Source organism: Lampris incognitus, chromosome 1 (assembly GCF_029633865.1).
Source record: "Lampris incognitus isolate fLamInc1 chromosome 1, fLamInc1.hap2, whole genome shotgun sequence".
In the NCBI taxonomy this organism is placed as follows: Eukaryota; Metazoa; Chordata; class Actinopteri; order Lampriformes; family Lampridae; genus Lampris; species Lampris incognitus.
In genome coordinates this window covers 137610056-137627281 of record NC_079211.1, presented here as the reverse complement: position 1 = coordinate 137627281, position 17226 = coordinate 137610056, and positions in this window count along the sequence as shown.

The following is a 17226-nucleotide window of genomic DNA, read 5'->3' as shown; positions in this document are numbered from 1 at the left end:
CTGTCTGAATGTCATTGGTCAGCTTTTAAATTCTGCACTTCACATAATTGCCAGTAGATAGCGCTTTGGGCTATTTGCTTTGAGAAGGACATTGCTGGCACAAGAAATAAACTGAGTTCACTAGAGGGCAGGATGGAAAAAAGGAAAAGGTTATGAACTGAAGAAAAACTATTCTAGAGGTGTTGTTGTGCAATTCTTAGATTGGCACATCGAGCATGGGCACAGATCTGGAACAAACACCCCAGGGGTCAGCCAATAATGGTGGGCATAGGGAATTCACAGCTGATGGTGATAATATCTTCTCAACTCTCGGTTAGTTCCTGAGATGGTCGTCCACGTCTTCCTTCCCTGGTCCGTGCTTGAATCAGTTAACCTGGTCTCTGCATGATTTGAACTTGTTACAGACAGATCCAAGAACGATATCAGCGTTCGATGGTGATGAAATACGTGTGACTTTCATGCATCAGCCACCCTGGCTTTATGGTAAATAAGCATGTGAATTTGGTAAAAAGAAAAACAATGACAAATCACACCAGGAAGAGGATGTTCGTCTGTTTTTTTGTAGGAAGAAAAAAAATAACTAGAAGACAAACTTTACCAGCTCCCCTCCAGCTGTCCTTCTGGGTTAAGTCGGCCTATTTTTCATTGTATTTGAATTTGGTGAGTAATATATTTGAATTAATTACAGCAAGTTGCCGAGAACTGCAAGTGCCTTCACTGAAAAACATATGACAACTCAGCTTTATATTTACATGTTAGTTTTGCAACAGGTCACTTGGGTTTTCAGGTCACCTCAGATCCCAATCACATAACTCACCCACCTTTTCATGACAAGATAAGAAATCAGGTGAGTGAGGAATAGCATGTTTATTTCCCCCCACCATCCAGGACTCCAGATCTAATCCCAGTCCTACCGGAGTTCTGATTTTTGCTGGTTTTTAGTCAACATAGGTCACAATAACATCAGATGACAAGATTGTTATAAACCCACACATCAGAAGTCGGTTACGTAAGGCGAGCTCTTAGGTGGCAACTGTCACGCCATGATGATGACTGGGTCAAATGATATAACACAAACATACTCCATAAAGACACACACTCGGTATAGCCTAATGGGATCAGTTGTGGTCAATAAGTTATTCTGTCACTCGGCCCACATGCCCCGGGGGCAGCTAATTGTCAATATGTGGCATCTATTCACACGGACATTGGCATTGGTTTAAAAAAAAACAAAGGACTGAGAGGAGGAAATGAGGCTAGAGAGGAAAGGGAGTGGAAGAACAAAGTAAACAGCTTACATGAGAGAGGGCTGAATGTAGAAATGAGAGGGATGTGTTCTCTATGGTTACTGTTCTTAAAAAAAAGGGGGAAACAAACGAGTAGTCATTTCCTTGATGAATCAATCAATAGTGCTCTGCAAAGGGTCCTGGACATAACCATGGGCCTACTCATGCTGTTCACTGCTGTCACTGCTGCTGTCAACATCAGCAGCAGTGCATCACTTGTCAGTACAGTAGTTGGCACTAACATGTTTCACACAGCTGAGCACACAATGTTGGAACGGTATGACCCCAACAGGAAATGGTTGATGTTAATTGTGACAAGTTATGCACACATCTTTGTGTGTGTGTGAGAGTGTGTGTTTGTGTGTGTGTGTGAGTGTGTGTGTGTGTGTGTTTGTGTGTGCATTTGAGCATGTAAGAGGTCATAAAATGGATTAGTGCAGCATTTCCCCATCATCATTCCCTAGTGAACACACTGCTCAAACAGCGTAGATAAATGCTGGACCTTGAACAAAAGTCCTCCAGTGTTCAAATATGTAAAAACCATTGAGAGAGTAAGTGTGAGCCATATTATAGAAATTTGTACGTTGTCGTTGGATTTGCACCTCCCTTGTGTTAGAGCGGGCATGAACTGTTGAGATGATGAGAATCAGTAAAGATGAAGGCATCTGGCAAAATGCCACCCCTTTATCCATGAAAATAATGTTTGGTTTTTTTTATCCCCAATTGTATCCGGCCAATTACCCCACTCTTCCAAGCCGTCCCGGTCGCTGCTCCACCCCCTCTGCCGATCCAGGGAGGGCTGCAGACTACCACATGCATCCTCTGATACATGTGGAGTAGCCAGTCGCTTCTTTTCACCTGACAGTGAGGAGTTTCGCCAGGGGGATGTAGCACGTGGGAGGATCATGCTATTCCCCCCAGTTCCCCCCCGAACTGGCGCCCAACCGACCAGAGGAGGAGCTAGTGCAGCGACCAGGACACACGCCCACATCCGACTTCCCACCCGCAGACACAGCCAATTGTATGTAGGGACGCCCGACCAAGCCGGCGGTAACACGGGGATTCGAACCGCCGATCCCTGTGTTGGTAGGCAACAGAGTAGACTGCCACGTTACCCGGACGCCCCACAATGAAAATAAATAACCCACAAGACTAGTTTGTTTACACTACACACCAAATGTTGTCCAAGTGTCAACCAAGTCCTGTATGACACATACTCGTTAATTAAACAATAGAAGGGCAACCATGGGCAGTTGTGTGTGTGTGTGTGTGTGTGTGTGTGTGTGTGTGTGTGTGTGTGTGTGTGTGTGTGTGTGTGTGTGTGTGTGTGTGTGTGTGTGCGTGCGTGCGTGCGTGTATCTTTGTGAATTTCAGGTGGAGACTCAGTAATGTTCCCTATGCCCATCCAGCCCCGTGGCAGCAGTCCTTTCGTATGTTGCCAAGCCTGTAGGACAGAGCCAAACCGGGGAGACGAAGTGCCCCAAGCTCCTCTAGCCTGCCGCCACCATCTGACCAGCACTCTGACCAAACCCCCAGGAAACCAGCTCTGGCTAATACCATGTATAAATAGACCCTCCATTTGAAGTACATACTATGGGGTCGGGGGCCACCAACAGACAGCCAGATAAAATTAGAAAGGCACAGACGAATGTGGAACCACGGCAGACACAGAAACGTAACACCTCGACTCGTTCAAATAGTGTTTGCAGATAATTCATAGCACTTATTTTTTACTTCAGAAGCAGTTTATTGTGTGATGGTAAGTGCTACTTAGAGAGAAAGGATTAAATGTCATAGTTACAGTGCAATTTATGAGATCAAGACAGTAAATGTGGGTGTGGTTGGAGGGTTGATGGTAAGGCGGAGAGCCCAGCGGCTCATCAAGGCGAAGCGCTGTCTTAATATGTGGGGATTAAACTTGAAATGGACAGAGGAGCCTGGGCCCTACATGGCATGTGTGTGTGTGTTGAACTGAGGGAAGTGTTGACAACTGTCCCTTAGTCATCCTTCCATGGAATCAGGAACCAGGGACACTTTATTTGTCATTTCATTGAAAATTAACTAGAGATTCTGGACTTCGCCTGAAAAGGGAACCCTGACTGAACGGCAAGCGTATTATGTCTTGTTGAGTTTGTTAGTTTGATTTAAAAAAAAAAAGTATGGTGCAGCAAAATGCTCCTCTTTACCTGTTGCAGTCCTAGTTATTACAGTTGACTGGATTCAGTGCAAGGGTCAGTGTATTTAGACTCTACCTATAAGGCAGTCATTAAACATTAATGTGTGCTTTTTATGCATGTTAACATGATATAGTGGGGCGTCTGGATAGGGCAGTGGTCTATTTTGTTGCCTACCAACACAGGGCTCGCCAGTTCACATCCCCATGTTACCTCCGGCTTGGTCGGGTGTCCCTACAGACACAATTGGCCGTGTCTGCGGGTGGGAAGCCGGATGTGGGTATGTGTCCTGGTCGCTGCACTAGCGCCTCCTCTGATTGATTGGGGCACCTGTTCGGGGGGGAGGGGGAACTGGGGGGAATAGCGTGATCCTCCCACACGCTACGTCCCCCTGGTGAAACTCCTCACTGTCAGGTGAAAAGAAGCGGCAGGTGACTCCACATGTATGGGAGGAGGCATGTGGTAGTCTGCAGCCCTCCCCGGATCAGCAGAGGGGGTGGAGCAGCGACCGGGATGGCTTGGAAGAGTGGAGTAATTGGCCGGGTACTATTGGGGAGAAAAAGGGAGAGAAGAAAAAAAAGAAGACCCATGGTTTATTAAGGTGACACACAAGTCAATGTAAGGTAAATTGTATTCATCTCTGCAGGGAACCTGCATTGTGCAGCAAGCAAGTACGCTCAAAATAATGCCACCATAACGACTTAAAACAGTGCAAGAAACAAAAATTATGTATTAAATCACAAATACTTGAACCATTCCTAAAATAGTTTTGCAATGATACCCATCATAAATAATGTGTGCTACCTGAGCAGAGTTGACAGAGCACTGGGGATCCAAAACTTTCGGATTAAAACTAGAAGTTATCTGCCTTGAAATATGACTGAAATATCTCACCTAACAGCACTAAAGCAATTACAACCACAAACAAGTGAAACAAACTGTCGTAGATAAACAAGTAGAAGTTCAAATGTGCATAAAAACAGTATAAAAGGGGGATGAAACAAGAAGGACAGAGTAGAATTGCAGTAGTATCATCCGACACAGTTAAAATTAAGGTTACAGTAAGTCTGTGGTCACGTTTCCCTGTAATTCCAACCTTTTATTTTCTTGTCATTGGCCTATAGACTTAATTAGGTCATCCTGTGTGCGGAGGATGTCCCGTGGCCTAGACACAGACATGAATACGGGTGGATGGCGGCGTAGTCATATCCACATCTGTATGTGCGTACGCTGCAAAAAGGGGAGTATACTCAAGCAGAGCCAACCCTAACTATCTCCAACCCCTCATTTTCTGGCCATCATGAAGCCGCTCCATCAAAAGACACACCCAAAGTCCTCCCCCCAGAATGACCCTCCCTGCAAGTCTGCGTGGGCCTCTGATTTGGTGGAAATGTCTGACTCATTAAAACCACACCGCTTGAGAACAGAGATGGCCACATCTGCTAAATAGTCAGACCACGTTGAAATGAGTCTATATGGAAAGGATAATGGAAATGTGATTTTGCCTCTCGGTATGTTTTGCAGAACTGTTGGTGAATGTGTGCTTTTGTACGGTGAAGGCATTAGAGTAAGATTGTGAAGTCAGTGTTAGATTTTTTTCAATCCTTCATGTGTTCATGACCACTTTCATCTCGAAATCCACTTTACTTAACTTTTAATCCGCAGTGTAAAAAAAACCAAAAAACAAATCAGCATGAAAGGCAGGAAGCTCTATAGTTCTCAAATGTTGACTTTAAAGGTGGACTTTAAATGTGGATTTCAGCGTCGAACAAGTTCGGATCTTGACTTTCACATAACTCGTGACCGCTTTGTCAGATCTTGAAACCCACTGGCATTTGAGAATCATAAAGCATCCTGTCTTGTGTGCAGATTTCTTACGATGCGGACTGGACCTCAAATGGATCACTGGTATGAACCTTTTTTGAGCCCTGGCCCAGGGCGTCAAATTAAATTCCCCTCATCTTCGCTGTCGCTATCATTTTCAGCCATGCTGTGTTTCGGAAATAGACGACGCAACCGTCGTTTTCCTCTCGATCTGTTCACGCCATTGAGGGAGTAGCATTTGTCCTTCGACTGAGGTCCCCAGCTCCAACAGCACCACCCCTCACTGCACATGCACACTAAACCGCCTGTTCCTGTAACGTCGTTTAGAAGGCATGAGTAGGCAACGGGATTTAAGTGCATTAGATTAAAGTAAAGTAAACATGATCAGACCCTGCCATCTGCACTGGGATGGCATGGTTGCCTAGCACTGGCCGCTGTGGATGGGCTGACGTCAATGTACTGAAGACATTGTGTGTATCTCTGTGTGCGTTTGCCTTTCAGTGTGCTTGTTTGAATGTGTGTGTGTGTGTGTGTAAATATGCATGTGTGCCCGTGGGTACAGATGGCACCATTCACATGATGATGGATATATTTTCCAGACAAAAGTCTCCTGAGTGGCTTCAGTTCTTGTCCCAGACCTGAATCACTCTGTGTGTGTGTGTGTGTGTGTGTGTGTGTGTGTGTGTGTGTGTGTGTGTGTGTGTGTGTGTGTGTGTGTGTGTGTGTGTGTGTGTAAGCATGACTTTTTGCACGTGTTGCATCATTTTTTCTTTCTTTCATGTGACTGTATTGCATGTGCCTTCATCATTTAGATAATTTGCAAGATCAGTGTTAAACTGATCAGGGATACCCTGAGAGCAGGATAGGCGGCACAGATAATGGATGGATGTAGTATATCTGTTTATTAAACATGTCTTTCCCATCGTTCCTTAAGAGTGATGTTGAGATAATGAGGTTTTACTGTAAGATAAACATAGATCGGGAAACATCAGATTAGCTATCAAAGAAGGTTGAATCGGTTCATCTGGATACAATGTTTATTGACAGATACGTTTCATCACTCGAGTTGATGAAACATATCTGTCAATAAACATTGTTTTGTACAATAAACAGTACTGTCAATTGTCAATATTGCCAACAAACATTGTATCCAGATGAGAGTGATGAAATGTATCTGTCAATAAACATTGTATCCAGATGAACTGATTCAACCTTCTTTGATTTTCTTACCTGGATTATTGAGCACGCATCAAGACATCAGATTAGATACTTTTTTTCGAGACTAGAAAAGATTAGAATAAGATAGAAATGAGCTGAAAACAATAGATATAACTCTGCAAACCAGACATGTGAAGGGGTTACATTTCCTCAGTTTTAATCAACAGCAAATCATTTTTATGCACATACACGCCCCTCTCATTCCCTCGAGCGTGCCAGAGTGTGGGTGAGAGTTATGGAGTCTCAAAATAGAGCCGGAGCAAATAATGATAACAGCAATATCCCAGCAACATTGTCATGCTCAGTCGATGAGACTATTATCAGGGTTAATATGAAAGAGATGAACGGACATCTTCAGGGCATAATCTGGAATCAAAATATATTAACACTTCCGTTTTACACAGGAGAGAGAGAGAGAGAGAGAGAGAGAGAGAGAGGGAGGGAGAGAGAGAGAGTGTGTGTGTGTATGTGTGTGTGTGTGTGTGTGTGTGTGTGTGTGTGTTTATTTATTATGTGAGGGAGATAGAGAAAGGAAGGGATACAGGGAGAGATACGGGTTTTACAAGTGGACAGAATTGGCAGGAACCTCTGTGTGCACAGCGATCAGAATTGGCGGTCTTAAAAAGTGCCCGGGCAAATTAGCATGGCGCTGATGTCAGAAACAAGTTAGGCAGATGACAAATGAAAATCTGATGTGACGGAAATGGTCAATTTCGTAATGGCAGGCTATGCATAGATGCGGTTGTTGCAGGATATTTTTTTTCCTTCTTTCGTCTCCTTCTGAATTTGTTGAGCAAAGATTTATCTGGTGCAAAGGGAAGCGTTTGCATCGCTGACTATATATGGAGCAGTATTACATGTGGTAATCTGATCCGAGCAAAAAAAGTTTCCTTTTTTTTTTAACGCGGTACCGACACAGAGTGGGCAGTATCATACAGCACCTGCTAGGTTTTAACAGAGGGTCTTCAGTTCAGCCCGTGCATGGGGCAAGGGGGAGGGAGGTGGTGGGGGAATCAAGGCACGGCTTGTTCTGAAAACCACTTTGTGGAAGTACAGTAAAGAAGGAGTCACGCTGCTGAGGCAAAAACGACCTCTTCGTTACAGTTTGGCGGCAAGGTACCCATCGGGGAGGCAAGAGATTAGTAACAATCTGTTGATTCAGTGTTTTGAATCCATACACCACACGATTCATCTCACCCGTGGCCGGTTGCTTGCACAAAACAGGATTTCAGCTTGAGAAGCCGCACTGTTTCTGCCTATTATGCAACAAATTGGTTGATTAAAACGTCAGCTTACAAACCCAGCATCCAGGCGTTACTATAAATTGTACATTAGATCATCAGCGCTGGCAAAATCGCTAGAATATTGCTCCACTGACACCCTTTAGACAACACATACCCCAGCTGTTTTGCCATTCAACAATTGCGACTATGCACCCCCCCCCACACACACACACATACACACACACAAGCCTGGAACCCTCCACGAGCAAGATAGAGCTGAATGTTTTGTAAACTGTAATATGGTGCAACACCTGTGCATGTAATGCAAGACAGAGAAAGAGAGGTGAGCATGACAAACTGAGACAGATGCAGACATGAGAGACAGAGAGATAGTGTGTGTCTGTATGTGTGTGTGTGTGCATGTGTGTGCATGTGTGTATGCGCATGTTCATGTGTGTGTGTGCACGTGTGTGTGTGTGTGTGTGTGTGGAGAGAGAGAGAGAGAGAGAGAGAGAGAGAGAGAGAGAGAGAGAGAGAGAGAGAGAGAGAGAGAGAGAGAGAGAGAGAGAGAGAGAGAGAGAGAGAGAGAGAGAGAGAGAGAGAGAGATTCCTAACTCTTGTTGTCTTTGGGAGGAAAGACCATGTCGCAGACACAGAAGACAGACTATAAAAATGCCCCCCTCTCCTCCACCTTATCAAATGGATGAGCCCCCTGTCTTGATCAACTGGTGGGCACTGACTTAAATATTGTAAGTCGCGGGTGACAAGAGAGAAAGGCAAAGCAAGATTTTGAAAGAATCTGAATCAGTAAAATTTAGTGGGGGCGTCCGGGTAGCGTGGTGGTCTATTCCATTGCCTACCAACACAGGGATCGCCGGTTCGAATCCCCATGTTACCTCCAGCTTGGTCAGGCGTCCCTACAGACACAATTGGCCGTGTCTGCGGGTGGGAAGCCAGATGTGGGTATGTGTCCTGGTCGCTGCACTAGTGCCTCCTCTGGTTGGTCAGGGCACCTGTTCGGGGGGGAGGGGGAACTGGGGGGAATAGCGTGATCCTCCCATGCGCTACGTCCTCCTGGCAAAACTCCTCGCTGTCAGGTGAAAAGAAGCGGCTGGCGACTCCACATGTATCGGAGGAGGCATGTGGTAGGTAGTCTGCAGCCTTCCCCGGCTCTGTAGGGGGGGAATTGGCTGGGTACAATTGGGGAGAAAAGGGGAAAAATAAAAAGATACAATTTAGTGAACTGAGAATTATCATTGCAGTTATGACATTCTTTGCTGCATGCTTGTCTACCATGAACCCCCAAAGCAGTAGCAGTCTTACAAAAACTTGGTTCAAGGTAGAAAACTTTGGAGGTCACAAACTGGGCGAGAGGATGTGACATGCCCTGCGACACTTGTCCCTTTGCTTTGTCCCGCAAATCTCACTATCTGTCCCCTCCACCCACCTGCCCGCCTGCCAGGACACAGTAAATGACATGTGATTAAACACAAAGTGGTAAATGGAGCAGAAATACAAACACTGCAATCTGTTCATTTGCCCAGGGAAAGCTGCCCAACGTCCATGAAAAATCAATGACCCACAGAACCCTACTTTAGGAGGTACATCACACCCCCACACTTCGTGCTTGTCTGAGACCGGAAGGACAGAGGGTGAATTTGGGGGGTGAAAGCGAGTGAGAGGGAGATACAGTAGATGTGATATTCACTGTGTACTTGGAAAATGGAGACTCTTATTTTAGCTGCTCGCAGGAGAGGAGAGCAAAAAAATCAGGCATGCAAGCATATGCATGTCTGCACAAACACACACACACATGCACACACAACCTTGCACAAATACACACAAACAGAGGACCTGGAAGGGATTTTTAGACCCAGCTCCTTCATAAACCCATCTCATGCCTTATTACTATTACTCTCAACTTCTGCCTCACCACTGATTACTCCACTCTGTCCCGTCCCACACATCCGCAACCTCTGAATCATTTTCGACAGCAGCCTCTCCTTTGAACACCACGTCAATCAAATCACCAGAACTGCCTTTTTCCACCTAAAAGACGTAGCTTGTCTCCGTCCATCACTCTCCTCCTCTGCTGCCGAAACTTTGATCCAGGCCTTCATCACATCCAGACTACTGCAACAGCATTCTCCACGGCTCATCATCCAAAGTCCTAAACAAATTCCAGTACCTCCAGAACTCTGCTGCCCGCCTGCCCACCCGCTCCCGTGACCACACCACCGCTGTCCTCCAGGACCTCCGCAGGCTCCCTGTCCCTCAATGTATCCAATTCAAAGTCCTTCTCCTCACTCACAAAGCCCTCCGTAACCAGGCCCCCCTCCTACCTTACCGACCTGCTCCACTACCATACTCCTTCCCGCAGCCTTCACTCCTACGATGCCAACCTCCTGTCTCCACCACACAGGACCATGCACCGGACCTGGGGGGGCGACAGAGTCTTCTCCATAACTGCCCCCTCACTCTGGAACTCTCTCCCCAAACACATCAGAGACTGTGTCTATCTGTCTAGTTCACATCACTAACCAAAACTCACCTTTTCAGAACTGAAAAGGTGAGTTTATGTGTTAATGTGTGATTAACGTGTTTTAATGTTTCTGGCATGTTGCTTTTATGTTCATTTCAGAATCAGAATCAGAATCAGTCAGAATCATGTTTATTGGCCATGTAGGTTTGCACCTACATGGAATTTGACTCCGGTTTTGTGGCTCTCAAAGTGTACTTAACATAGAATAACAACACTACAACCCAACAATCTTCAGATATATATACACATTCATTCATTGTCCAAACCACTTATCGTACACAGGGTCGCGGGGACGCTGGAGCCTATCCCAGCACTAATTGGCGGCAGGCGGGGAGACACCCTGGACAGGCCGCCAGACCATCTCACACACACACACACACACACACACACACACACACACACACACACACACACACACACACACACACACACACACACACACACACACACACACACACACACACATTCACACCTAGGGACAATTTAGTATGGCTGATTCTCCTGAACTACATGTCTTTAGACTGTGGGAGGAAACCGGAGCCCCCGGAGGAAACCCACGCAGACATGGGGAGAACATGCAAACTCCACACAGAGGACGACCCGGGACAACCCCTAAGGTTGGTCTACCCCGGGGCTTGAACCTAGGACCTTCCTGCTGTGAGACGACCACACTAACCACTGTGCCGCCCTGCTTTATAAATAAAATGTATTATTATTATTACATAAATCAGTTTTATTTCCTAATTACAAGAACAAGTTCAATGCACTTTCTGATGAGCGTCTCTGAGTTTTGCTGGAGAAGAGCACAACGATAGGCTCACCGAGTTTCATAAACTCACAATCCTAAACAGATCTAAGCCCCTGAGTAGAGAATCTCAAACCGCCACTTCCCTTCTGAGCGTCAGGAGTCCTAATCTCATTTGCGTAATGGAGAGGATGTATGTGTATGTAAAAAGAGAGACATAATGAGGATGGAGAAGGAGACAGATCATTTTGCTGTTTGTCTACGATACACAACCGAAGGATGTCAGGGCAGAGGCAGCTGTGCTCGTTTCTGTTTCCATGGTGACCCCAAAGTGCTGTTGGTGTAGTGACGCCGGTTGGGCGCGCTGTGCCTCAATGAGTTGCACGTGCCAAGGCCCAGCTGACAGCACAGAGCCGAACCTAGCAGCTATTCATAGAATCACAGTGGCGCCTGGCACAGACAGAGAGCCAGGTCTATGGGCACAGACAGGCCAGGGGCTGAAAATTGGGCAAATACTGGGTACTGAGCAGCCAATATCACTTACTGGATAGATGGATGAATGGATGGATGGGTAGATGGATGCATGGATGGATGGATGCATAGATGGATGGATGCATAGCTGGATGGATGGATGGATGGATGGATGGATGGTTGAAGTGCAAGGGTCACGTCCTCCTTCCTTTGAGCTTGGCCTGGACAGGCAGAGTAACACCTGGCCCCACAGCAGACTGAGAAGAACATATAATCCTGCACAAACTTACTAGTGCACATATGCACAGACAACACTGTAGAGGAAAGAGACAAGTGCTTTGCATTTAAGAAACATAAAATTGAGTTGTTGGGACCAAAACAACATTATTATTTTTTTAGATATATCGATGTCTCAGTTGCCTCAAACAGATGGCATGACCTTGAGACACTGAGAACTAACCCTGAGAATTCATGTCCATTTCTTCAACTTTCTAAAACGCAGTCTTTCTTTCTGTCTCTCCATCTATCACATGGAAAATTCCAGGCAGCTCATGTTTTGAACATGCTGTTTTCCAGACCTAGGATAATCACATATCATACCTAGAGTTTAGAAAGAATTGACATATTTGAGAGTTTACATGAGGGAAATGTCAATATATTTAAAAAGGCGACAGTTTGTGTGTATTCTGTCCTTACATCATCTGTGTTCCAAATCGAAAATAGGACCGCTTGGTCCATGTCAGGTCCAAGGTGACTTAAAACTCACAAAATCATACCAATCTGAACAGGGACGTTGGCCCGCTGGAAATGAACCTGCGTTTTCCTTATCCATAAATGTTACGCTTCGTCCTGTAATTTCTCCAAGCACAGATGATGTTTTTGATGCACAACTTTCGATGCCCCACATTATCTACTTGTCATGCCGAAACACTCCCTTTGTGTTGCTGAAATCACCTTAATGTCACAGTGGGCTGCACCGGGTTGAGTTTTCCAAGAGGACGTCCTTATCGAATCAATCTCTGCTATGAAGGAAAGTCACAATGGTCGTATTGATCTTGATGGTGTAAAGATTACACCAAGCTAACCCCACACAGTGCTGCCCATGGTGTGGCACAGTTGGCCGGGGGGGGGGGGGGTGCGCAGGAAACATCCAGTCAGTGCCCTCCTTTGTGAACAATTGTTCAAGCTCAATTGGTACTTCTGTACAACTGCTTTGTCCTCGGGATCAGCAAGAAGAACAGGAGAGGCTCTCAGGCACACAGAGGCTTATTGTGGTTTTATTGTGGCGGCTGTTAGAGGTCATTTTGGTCAACGTACGGCTGGTGTCAAAGGCCATTGTGGCTACCGACCAGCCACTGTCGAGGCACACAGAGTTGCTGAGTGAAATTGATCTAGACGGGATTAAGACCACCTTTTCAGAGGTGAATGTGTGTGTTTGGGTTTGTTTGCCTGTGCGTGCATATGCATGCATGCGCATGTGTGTGCGGCAATGCGCGGACTCCTGTTGTTTGTAAAAATTCAGCCAACGCAGGCCTTTCTCACCCCTGGGATCAGCAGTTTGTCCCCTCAGGAGAGAGACACAGACAGTTGGGGGAACTGTGTGGAGATTTCCATTGTGCCCCTATTGTGCCCATGTGGCCACATCAATAGTGTTTTAGCAGAGGCCATTAACAATGGAAAAGTGCTGCACAAGACACTTTAGGATAAAGGTCCGACACACTTGTGTGCGCCATGGAGGAGAGAGGTGACAAAGAGGGTAATGAGAGTAGACAAATTGACATCATATGACCTATATCAAATTTCAGCACTACAGCAGATAAACTACATGAGATAGGTGATATTGCTAGAAAGCAGTAAAAAGTGACATAACATGGCGATATGCAAATTTTGAATCTTCCGGATTCATAGTTGAGCCTCCTGACCATGTCATTTTCACAGCAGCAGCTTTCCGTTCCGCCACCGGTGTATGTGTTTGTGAATGTATGTGAATGCATGCACATGCATCCATCCATGCATGTGTGTGTGTGTGTGGGGGGGGGGGCGTCACATGTCTGCTGGCCACAAGCTGATGGTGGTTAACTGGGAATTTGCAACACACAGCAACAAAGTTGTGAACAAGCCTGGGCATGTGTCTCCCCTCACTTCACAAAACAGTGCCTGTTTCAAATGCTTGAGTGAGTTACTGTCTTAAAGACACTGAGAGGCGTTCTGCATATAACCGCTCTGCCCAGTAGTCCACATAGTCGCTCTTATTGTCTGAACTTATCTAACCAGAATTAACACACGATAAATGGCATGTTGTCTTCAAAGCTGGAGTTATGTGGTTCTAAAGTCACTGAATCAGTATTTTTATAAGATCCCTCAAATCAAGTACAACAAACCCCTGAAAGATAGACTGAGGCACTCCTAAGGCTCCTTAGACAAGGTGCTGAGCTGCCATCAATGTGCAACAACCACAACAGGTCTCCTGGATCTGCTGCCCAAGTGACCCAAAGAGGCATCATCACATTTCCTCTTCTTCTTTCGGCTTGTTCCCTGTTTCTCAGGGGCCGTCACAATGGATTTTATAGTTTCCATCGGTGCCCTGTGAGGACATAACACCGATGGCGGCTGTTGTTAACCTGGGCCTTGACCGATCCAGTATGGAGCCTCAACTGATCCAGTATGGAGCCTCAACCAATCCGGTATGGAGCCTCGACCGATCTGGTATGGAGCCCTGACTGATCCGGCGTGGACCCTCGACTGATCCAGCATAGAGCCTCGACCGATCCGGCATGGAGCCTCGACCAATCTGGTATGGCGCTTCGACCTATCTGGTTTGGAGCCTCGACTGATCCGGTATGGCACCACGACCAATCTGGCATGGAGCCTCAACCGATTTGGTATAGAGCTTCGACCAATCCGGCATGGAGCCTTGACCAATCTGGTATGGAGCCTTGACCTATCTGGTTTGGAGCCTTGACTGATCTGGTATGGCGCCTCGACCAATCTAGCATGGAGCCTCAACCGATCTGGTATAGAGCGTCGACCGATGGAATCTCGATGGATCTGGCATGGAGTCTCGATTGATCCAGCATGGAGCTTCAACCAATCCGGCATGGAGCCTCGACCGATCCGGTATGGTCCTGTCAATCCACATACTAATTTGGCAAAATTTTATGTCAGATGCCCTTCCTGACACAACCACTAACCCTATGGATGGGGGCACAGGTAAATCGCTGGATGCCATCCCAGTATTCATGGACTTGCGCCTATGCCTGTCACATGGAGCATCATCACATTTGGGGTTGTTCTATCCAATCACACAAGATGCCACTGATTTAAATACATGGGCTTTCAAGGAAGTAAAGGAGTAACTCTCTGTCCTCCTGTATGTATTCTACAGTTGCTTATTTGGCAGCAATGTAAGGATGTAATGGCACTGGACAGTTGCCAGATGTGAATGTGTTGCTGAATAACTGTAAAGCATGCAGGGCATTGGGTGAAAAAATAAGCGTGCTCAGCGAATCTTCGTGAATAGAAATGATAAAAAGGCACATATGAGAGTGCATCCATCAAGTTGTTGCACACATCACAACTGAAGTTTGGTGATCAGCAGAGGCGGCTGACACACAGCAGACCATGTGGAATTCAGTGCCTAACTATCTACACAGACTCGTCTGTCCTGAACAACTCCCGTGGTCAGATCTCCCTGAGGGCGTCAGCCTAATCCACTAAACAATAGCGTATTTCTAAACTTGTTCATCCACCCTATTAGAGTGATGCCAAACTGAGGCGGTAGCTAATTCCTTTCCCAAATACGGTCACTCCTAAGTGGGTTGGTGGGGATGATGAACAGCCAAAGTTGATAAATGCTGTCACATAATATTGCACTAAAATCACATGCTGGAAGACTAAGAATGGCATGAAACGCCAAGCAATGTGGCCTACTGAACAGGTTGAGGGACTACCCTGCACCTGGAGGATCCAGGTTCAAGCTCTCGTGTCAGCAATCATCAAGTCCGCTCAAGGACTCATCTGACCTGTGCGACTCAGTGGCTACGAGGAATTGCTCTGCAGCTGACCCTGTGTCCTTGTCTTAATGTGAAGCGGGGTGCAACGTAGGCATTAACAAAAGTATTTGACCTTGATGAGCACACAGAGTTTACAACTTAAAGTGGCAGAAGCCAATATGATTTAAAACTCATTTATTTAGTCTAAAGACATGTACGTCAGGTGAATCGGCCATACTAAATTGTCCCTAGGTGTGAATGTGTCGGCCCTGTGATGGACTGGCAGCCTGTCCAGGGTGTCTCCCTGCCTGCCGCCCAATGAATGGTGGGATAGGCTCTGGCATCCCGCAACCCTCATTGGGATAAGCGGCTTGGATAATGGATGGATGGATGGATGGATGATTGCTGCATTCCACATAGGGCCTGACCAGACATAGGCAATCTTGTGACATGGGGGGGGGGGGGGGCAAGAATATGCAGGTTTTCCTTCCAAAACAATCAATACGCCAGGTGATTTTATTGATTAGTGCACCTTTGACCGAAAAGGATAGGGTAACAAATGACAGCCTACTAAACAGGGTGGGTCTTTTTTCCAGTCTGGAGTTTGCATGTTCTCCCCGTGTCTGCGTGGGTTCCCTCTGGGTGCTCCAGTTTCCTCCCACAGTCCAGAGACATGTAGGTCAGGTGAATCGGCCATACTAAATTGTCCTTAGCTGTGACTCGGTCGGCCCTGTGATGGACTGGCAGCCTGTCCAAGTTGTCTTCCTGCCTGCCGCCCAATGACTGCTGGGTTAGGCTCCAGCGTCCCGTGACCCTAAGTAGGATAAGCAGCTTGGATAATGGATGGATGGATGGATGAATACCTCATGCAAGACAGCCGTTGACCTAATTATGGCTACGAAAGACATAATTTATGGAAAACTTGTAATTTAGTGGAATGATTCCAAGATAACGAATGCCTCAAATTAAAAACATAATGACTGTCTGTTTTTCCTAAGGTGGCTAATTGCATGCTGCTAGGTTTTGCTGAATAAAATTTAGTTGTACTTGTTGTATCTTTCATATTTTCGGGTACAGGTCAAACAACTCTCCTACCCCCCCACCCCCCCCACCTCCATCCCCTTGGCTGCACCCATATGTCACTTAGTGTAGTGGTTGGTTGGAAGGCAAGCCTGTATACAGATGGCACTCCATGTTTCTCTATATGGACTCTGGGCATGTACAGTACATCCGGAAAGTATTCATACCCCTTCATTTTCCCCACATTTTGTTATGTTACAGCCTTATTCCAAAATGGATTAAATTCCTTTTTTTCCTCATCAATCTACACACAATATCCCATAATGACAAAGTGAAAAAGGTTTTGTAGAAATTTTTGCAAATTTATTAAAAATAAAAAACCGAAATATTGTATGTACATAAGTATTCACACCCTTTGCTATGACACTCAAAATTGAGCTCAGGTTCATCCTGTTTCCACTGATCATCCTTGAGATGTTTCTACATCTTGATTGGAGTCCACCTGTAGTAAATTAAATCGATCGGACATGATTTGGAAAGGCACACACCTGTCTATATAAGGTCCCACTGTTGACAGTGCATGTCAGAGCAGAAACCAAGCCATGAAGTCAAAGGAATTGTCTGTGGACCTCCGAGACAGGATTGTATCAAGGCACAGATCTGGGGAAGGGTACAAAAAAATTTCTACAGCGTTGAAGGTCCCAAAGAGCACAGTTGTCTCCATCATTCGT